A 9,152-nucleotide genomic window follows, 5' to 3' on the forward strand; every position below is an offset into this window, starting at 1 on the left:
GTGTTTTCTGCTACCTTCTAAATTACTTATTCAATTCTCTGCTTCATTGAACCTACTGTTGATTCCCTCTAATGTATTCTTCATCTCAATTATTGTATTATTCATTTCTGACTGGTTCCCTTTTATGTTTTCCATCTCCATTTTTGTTTTCTATCTCTTTGTTAAAATTCTCACTGAATTCATCTACTCTTCCTCTAAGTTCATTGAGCATCTTTATAACCGGTGTTTTGAACTCTGCATCTGGTAGACTGCTCATCTCCATTTTGTTTAGTTCTTTTTCTGGAGCTTTGCTCTGTTCTTTCATGAGGGACATGTTTCTTTATTTCCCCATTTTGGCTGCCTCCTTGTTTTTTTTTCTATATACTAGGTATGCCTGCTATATCTCTTTGTCCTAGTAGAATGGTCTTATGTAGTACGTGTCTTGTGGGGGCCCAGTGGTGCAGTCTTCCCTAATCACCTCAGTTGGGTGTTCCAGGTGTGTCCCTTGTATGGGTTGTGTGTGCCCTCCTGTTGTAGTTGAGCCTTGGTTGCTATTTATACATCAGTGAGAGAGACTGACCCTTGGGCTGATTGGTAGTGAGGACTGGCCAGTGAAGAGCTGACCCTACAGAGTAGGATTCACTTTAGCAAGGCTCTAGTGCCTGCCCAGTATGCTGTTTGGGTGTGTCATCCTCGTATGCAGACCTGGGTCAAATTGGGCCACCAGGTGTGCTGGCTCCAAGGCCTCCTGGGAGAGCCCCACCACAGGCCAAGCTTTGTCTCAGCCTGTGCCCTGCCTAGAGTCACCCGACGAGAGTCACCAAGCAATCTGCAGATGACTATCACCTGTGCCAGACTTAGAGGTGTCTCGAGAGGCCAATCTATGAACCAAGGCTGGCTGCTGCTAATGCCAGTCTTGAGGTTGCTCAGCAAGAGGTACAAGGCACACCAAGGCCAGATACTGCTTATCTGGGTTTTGTGAACTTTAAGAGATATTAAGAAAGTTTTCAGCATGAGCAAAAACAATCTGTTTGTATGGAAAAGCCACTGGAAGTGGCTTGGTTACGCTTGAAAGTGGGGCGAGGCAGGGTCTCAGGGAATCACCTGAGCTGGGTGACCTGTGTTAGCCAGGTTGATGGAGCTCAGATATGCTTGTAACTGCTTGCTAGGAGTGAGGAGAGCTCAACAAAAAGACAATGGATTCTGCTGGCACTTATATCAGCTCCCGCCCTGAAGCAAGACAACTCAGTTCCTCCTTATATGTTCCTAATGCTTTTTGAGCAGCTGCCCCAGTGCTGGAGCTCAGAGCAAGTGAGCCCATCAGTGAATAAGTCCATACACGGGTCCTTTAAGACAAAAGTCTGCGATTCCTACAGTTATCTGTCTCACTCAGCCACAATCTCCATTGGTTTTTGCAGCCAGAAGTTGTGGGACTTCTCTTAATGGCACTGGTACCCTGAGCTAGGGAGCCCAGTGTGGGGCCAGAACTCCTCGCTCCTCTGGAGGGACCCCTGCAGCTGAGACATTTCTCCTGATTCTCAACTGCCACATGCGTTGTAGACCAGCCTATTTCATGTCTCTGACCTTCCTGACAGTCTTGAGGTGGCCTCTTATGTATGTCCCCACTTGTATGACTTCTGTTCAACCCAATCTCAGGCAATTCCCTGTGATGGTTGTTCTGTAGTAATTTTGATGTGGTCATGAGAGGAGGTGAACATACCTACCTACTACACCATCTTGAACAAGAATCTACAAATTTATTTCCTTGATTGTAGCATCTTGTCTCCTAGATGACAAAAAAATATAACAAGTATTTTAATGTATTTAGCGCTCGTGTTTGGTAACTTTTTTTGAGGGGCAGCAAGTTAATTTATAAAGAAATGAGGCAATTTCTCATCTTTGCTTGCAAAACTGATCCCTCTCTACCTCTCTGCACAGTCAAAACTCCCTATCATTCTGTGTCAACCTTCCTTTCCTTGCACTTTTGATAATGGCATTTCCCTTTTTTTGAAATGACCCCACATTCATCTTTTCTGTTTATCCAAATCCTTATATATTCCTACAATTTGAGGCAAGTTTCCTCGTTTTTTTGTTTTTTTTTTTCAGTTTTATATAGCTTTTTCATTTCATCTTTGCTATTAAAAATATTATAATTCATATTTTGGAACTTGATCACGAATTCACTGGCATTTTTTTCTGTTCTCAACTTGCCTCCCAAAGACTCTCAAGTGACATAAATATAACATGGTGCCTTGAACTGTAGCAATCCTACTGGGGTCAGCTGGGGAGGTTGCTCTGATTCAGAAGACAAGACTCAGGACTTCCTGGTCAAACCATCTCCTCACTTGCCAAATCCAATCCACGTAGTCTGTTTTTATACAAGCACTTACCTTTCCCTCTATTCCACTGATTTCCAGCGGAATCATGGAATACATTTATTTTATAACCTCCACGAAAGTGCATATAGTAGGCACATTGCTAAACTGCTTTCATCAAGTATTTTCATGCATATCAACAAGAAACTTTATTCTTTATATTCCTTAAACTATTTTCTTTGGAAACAATATTTTACTTGAAACCTCATGAACAACCTTAAAGAACAGTAAAATATTATTTATTTTATGATATATTTAGCTGGTGAAATAAGGATCTGTGAATATTTATTAAAAATACATATACTATAAAATTAAAATTTTGAATTGCATTTTTTATGTCTTCCCAAGTTATGTAGTGTCTTCTTACACACACAAAGAAATAAAATCCATATTAACTAACCCAATAATGCAATATAAAAATTTTATGAATGAAAAATAAGTTTACTTTTTTTTGCTATTGACTTGAGAAATAAATACAGAAAAAAAGTCTCATTGTCTTAAGGATGACAGATGCATTAAAAATCCATTAATCTGACAAATAGCATTTTTCTGATAAATTACTTTTCTAAATATGATAAAAGACATAATTTCACAGAAATTATGTTATCTTAAAGCCACCAAACAATAATGGATTCCCTTATTCTCTCATTCTATTCAACAAGTAATTCTTGGTGTCTATTGTATACCAGACACAATGATGTCTATTGTATACTCAGTACTGGAGTGCTTCACAGTCTTGTAGTGGGATTCCAACAAGAAAATGAAGAGGTACAGTATGGGATATGGTAGGTATTAGGATAAAGAACACAGTGAATTGGAGAAGCATGAGAAAGGAAACCATAACTATGATTTGGGGAATGAACTCATGGTGAGATCAGGGCAATTCCAGAGAAGAAGAAGGGAAGGCATGTTTCACACAGAGGGAACATGTTGAAAACATAGAGGAAGGTATAATCTGATGTTAGAGGAACTAGAGAAAGTTCATGGAGTTGGACAATAGAGCAAGTGCCTTGGGTGAGGGAAAGAATGGTTAGGAAAGTCAAGGCTGGAAAGGCCGAGTTATGGAAGGCCTTGAAAAACTTATGAATTTGGCTTGGTTCCAAGGAGTAATGGCATTCATTGAAGGGTTGTATGTATGTGTGTATATATTTGTTTATTTGCTTTTAATACAAAGGAGTTTTATAGTTAAGTTGAGAAAAAAAAATTCTTGACTTTTGAATACATTGAAAGGAAGTAAGATAGGATCAGAGGGATTAATTAGGACACTATGATGGTAATTCATATAAATGTATGCATTAACTAGCATTCTACAGCCTAAACAATGGATAAATACTTGACTAGAACTTAGATTGGAGACCCAAGTCACATAAATCAAACAGAGTTTTAGCAAATACTGGTTAGGATGATGCCATCATTGCAGAGCTAGGGTAGAAATGATGTTTGTGTCATTTTATATTGAAACTTTCACCTCAAATCATAAATAAGAAAATAAAATATCTTAAAGAAATGCCAGGAGGCTAATGTAATAGTATAATATATTGTTAATTTTCTACTTTGGTGCATGCATTTTCTAAATAAACATCAGTAATGTATTAATAAAGTTATAGACTTATTAACAAAAGTTCTAGACTTATTAGAGAGAGGGAATCTATGTAATAATAGAAAAAGAGTTTGAAAAAATAATGTATTATTGAATAAAAATTTATACTTTTAGATTATTGTAGATTAGACAATATGATCCTCAAAACTTCAAACTTTATATGTAAAAAAAGGTACTTAAAGAGTAGTGAGTTTATAATAAGTTAGAAAATATTTATGATTATACAGCTTTAGAATTGAAAGTTAGATTTTATAATCTTCACATAAATTATCAAAACAAATTTAAAAATCATTTTAGTTTTATTTATAGAATATCTTTGGATTATCTAAATCCAAAATCCATTTCTTATAGCATTGTTAGAAATACTGAGTAGAATTTAAGGAATGGGTACCTGAGTACACAAGAAAGTGAAAAAATTTTCCAGAAGTCTAAAACACAAACCAAATTGAAATCCATATACTGAGACTATGATAGGCCCAAAAGCTTTGTCCATCAAAGAAACCAAGAGACTTGAGTTTTTGTGCCCATGTGAGACCATGAGATGGAATATTAGTCTGCAGTGAAACAGACATTTTGAACTAAATCCTCTCTCTCTGACACATTTATAAAGCCAATACTCTCAAATAGGCATACACAGAGTAAAAAAAAAAAAAAAAAAAAATAGATTTTTTTTTTTTTAAATATTCACTTAAAGGCATAGAGAGACTACAAGAAAACTTGTCTCAGTCATGAATTGAGTCAATACAAAAACTCGGAAATGTCTTCTCTGAATTTCTGAGTGGTCCGAGTTTGACATTTCTATTATTTACACAGTGGAGAACCACCAAGTTAGTAAAAATGGTCCCTATCAGGTGATACCGTGAGATGTTTAATAGAAGCTGATTCAAGAAACATGTAAATAAAATACAAAATCTATACCCAGAGTATCATGAAACAACACAATACTAAAGATTAAGAAAAAAATATCTTGCATGTAGTAAGAGAGAAAACCAGATTATCTTTGAAAGCATGGCAATTACATTGACAGCTGGCTCTCCATACAACAGTAGATGCCAGAAGAAAGTACTAGAATACTATCTGAGAAATAAATAATAAAATTTCTAAAAAATAAATGCTGAGAAATTGGTTACTGTTGTCCTAAAATTCTATACTTAGCTAAATTGTCATTCAAAAGTGAGAAAGTAAAAATATATCCATTCCAACAGAAACTAAAATAGTTTTCTAGTCCCTTCACTGCTGACACTTTAGGTAGAAAGGAAAAAATAAATGTACAGAGAAATAGTAAATTAAGATATCGGTAAGCAAGCCCTAACATAAAAAATAGTAATGACTAACTGAAGGAATGAGAATGTTGTGAACAATAGTAAAAGTAAGATAGAGAAGGATAATTATTGTCAAAACATTCTAAGATCTTTAGTTAGTTTGGAAGGAGGGAGAATTGTTATTTCAAAGATGCTTGTTAAAATTTTGAAGAATAAACCGAAAACCAATGAAAATAGCTTCTGAAACTGGAAAGGAGAAAATAAAAACAGGAAAGAAGATGAGGAAGAGCACAATAAAGGGTGTGAGATACTAGAAAATGTATATATTGGCCCCTGTCCCAGTTACTGGCACAGAGCTCCTGAAAACCTTGTAATTTCCTGGGTAATAACACTGTCTTTTGTTCGAATAAGGCAACGTGTTTTACATAACCTAAGACCATTTTAAGAGGTAAAAGTCTTCTGGTAATTTTAAACTCATATCATTTTGTAGCATCCCTCTTTATTCTTAATGAGACTTTTTGTCTTAAAGTCTGTCTTAGTCTGTTTGGGCTGCCATAATAAAAATGCCATAAACTGATGGCTTATGAACAACAGATATGTATTTCTCACAGTTCTAGAGACAAGAAGTCCAAAATTGAGGCTCTGGCATTTTTGGTTTCTGGTGAGGTCCTACTTCCTGGTTCATGGATGGCCATTTTCTTGCTGTGTCCTCACATAGTAGAAAGGGTGAAGGAACTCGGTGGGACCTCTTTTATAAGGACACTAATTCCATTTATGAGAGTACCACTCTCATGACCTCATCACCTCCCAAAGGCCCCCATCCCCATGCCACCAAATACTATCACATTGGGGATTAGGTTTCAACATGTGAATCTGACAGGGACACCAACATTTCATCTATAGCAATGTCTATTTTGTCAGATGTCAATATAGGCTACATCAGTCTTTGCTTTCCTTTATATTCATCTGATACATACCTTTCATCATTTTTATTCTCAAATATTCTGTTCCTCGTGTTTTAGTGAGTCTCACATTAAATAGCATAAAGCTTCTTAATTTTTATTTAATCTGAATGTCTTTCAACTAGAGAGTTTAGCTCATTTACCTTTCAGTTTAACAGGTCTTTTAGCACTTTAAAGATGGTGTTCCAACTTTCTTTTACCTATCATTATTTCATTATTATTTAGAATAATTGACCCTCCAAATATGCAATGCTCTAATCCCTCAAACCTGTGATTATATTACATTACATAGCAAAAGAGGTTCTTCAGACTGGAGATGGGAGATAAGGCAAAAGTTAAAGTTAGATGATTTGAAACATGAGTGAGACTTGCCCCACCATTGCTGGCTTTGAAGATGGAGGAAAGGGGCCCTGAGTCAGGGAATGCAACCGACTTCTAGAAGTTTAAGATAACCTTAGTCCTACAACCACAAGGAACTGGATTGTGCCAACAGCTTGAGTAAGCTTGGAAGCAGATTTATCCCTAGAACCTCCAGAAAGGAATACAGCCTTACAGACCGCTTGATTTTGTCCTTGTAAGGCTTTAACAGAGGGCCCAGCTGAGCCACTCTTTACCTGGACTTCAGACTATATAACTAAGGTAATTTGGTATGACAGCCATAGAAAGCTAATATAGTTTCTGACGAGAATTCAGCTGTTAGTTGGATTAATTGTTCCCCAGTATGTAAAATGTTGTTTTTCTTTTACCCCTTTTTATCTTTGGCTTTCAGCTGCCAAGGATGTGGAGCAACAGGAACTCTCATTCATTGATGCTGGGGATGCAAAGTTGAGCAGCCACTTCGAAAGACAGTTTGGTGGTTTCTTATAAAACTAAACATACTCTTACATATGCTCCAGCAATCATTCTCCCTGTTATTTACTTAAAGGAGTTGAAAACTTATGTCCTCATGAAAACTTGCACATGAGCGTTTACAGCAGCTTTATTCATAATCCCCCAAACTTGGAAGCAACAAAGATGCCCTTCAGTAGGTGAATGAATAACTAAACGGTGGTGCATCCAGACAATGAAGTTATTCAGTGCTAAAAAAAAAAAAAAAAAAAGTGCTTTATCAAGCCATGAAAAGGCATAGAGGAAACTTAGAAGCAGATTACTAAGTGAAAGAAGACAATCTGGAAGGCTACACACTATATGATTCCAACTGATGACAATCTGGAAAAGACAAAACTATGCAGACTAAAAAGATCAGTAGTTGCCAAGGGCTGAAGAGAAAGAGGAGTGAATGAGCAGAATGCAAAGGATTTTTAAGGCAGTGAAAATATTATGCATGATAGTATAATGATTCATACATATCATTATATAATTGTCCAAACCCATAGAAAGTACAACTCCAGGAGTGAATCCTAATGTAAACTATGATTTTGGATGATAATGATGTCTCAGTGTAAGTTCATAGATTGCAATAAAGGTACCACGGTGGTGTGAAATGTAGGTAGTGTGAGAGGCTGTGCATGTGGGAAATCTCTGTACTTTCCTTCTTTTGCTGTGAGCTTAAAAATGGTCTAAAAACTTATTAACTAAAAATCTCTATTATTCAACTCATTTAATGTATCGATTATTTCCTTCCTCAATGCTTTCATTCTTCGTGGACTCTCCATTTGACTTCTGTATCTCATCTATACATCCACAGTATATGCCCCATTTTCAGGGTAAGGACTGTTTGGAGTATAGTGCCAAGTACGTAAAATATTTACTGAACAACTACATTAATGAAAATTCATTTTAATCTAGGATTTTAGCATTAAGGAATGGACACAGGAAAGCTATAAAAAGGAAAGTGGAAGCTGTAGTCATCTGGAATATAGGTGGATTTATTTTTTTCCTTGATAAATACCATTCTTTGGCTGCTTTGTTGAAAAATTCCGGGCCAGCCTTGCTACATCGCAAACTCTTTTGAAATGACTCCCAAAGCCTGGCGGAGGGTAGTTGCACATTACCAGCAGAATTCGTGAACACTTTAAAAGGTCAAGTAAAAATATTTTTAAGATATAGGGTGAGTATATGACAAACATTGGCTTGGATGTCTGCAGGGAGATGCCGGCACGTTTCCTGGCCAAAGGTGTTAAGGATCTGTACTGCTCTGGGAAGAAATCTGCGAAAAAACTGCCCGATTGTGGCTGTAGAAGCAAGATTGTGGTAACTTTGAAACTATTCAGTCCCTGGCATTTGAAAAGAACATGAAAAGTTTATCGTTGCTCTGAGTTAGCAGTCCCAGTGCAATCTTCTGTCATTTCAAGACGGCATCTTCCATTCTCGCTCTGATTACCCGGGGAAGCCAGTTGAGACTATACAGAAGTTAAGGACAAGAACTTGGAATTCTAAAGACAGCATTCAAGAAATCTCAAAATAAAAGTAGCTGTTGAGAAAGATGATCAAAATTATGGATGATCTTTGCAATGTGTGGGGTGGAGGTGGGGGAAACTGTTTCATGAATGGTGTGATACCTGATGAGAACGTGCCGTGATTTTTTTGTTTTTCACCTCTTACTATCTATGAGGTAAATAAATTAGATACTCTTTGACACCCCCTCTCCCTCCGCAATTCACAGATAAGGACACTGGGGCACATGGTGGCTAACTGACGAGCCTCAATCCGAGGGTTGGAGCCTATGCAACTCTGGTGAAATGTTCCAAAGAAACACGGTGAACTGGAGCGTCACTCTCTCTACAAAGGTTTCTCTGGGCTCATTGCCCACTTAGGGTGCAGGGTCTGGGTCGAGATAACCGCACGGGGACGCTGTCGGCACATGGTGCGGGGTTTGGGCCTCGAGCCGCGCAATCCAAAGAGCCTGGAGCCGGATGCCAGGTGTCGCTAGGCTGGGGCTGCAGATGCAGAGTCCGGCCGCTGGGTGGCGGTGGAGCCAGCAGGGCGGCTGCGAAGGAGCACTAGGGATGGAGAGTAGACGCGAGAGGGCCGC

This window comes from Pteropus vampyrus, unplaced genomic scaffold (assembly GCF_000151845.1).
Source record: "Pteropus vampyrus isolate Shadow unplaced genomic scaffold, Pvam_2.0 Scaffold92, whole genome shotgun sequence".
Lineage (NCBI taxonomy): Eukaryota > Metazoa > Chordata > Mammalia > Chiroptera > Pteropodidae > Pteropus > Pteropus vampyrus.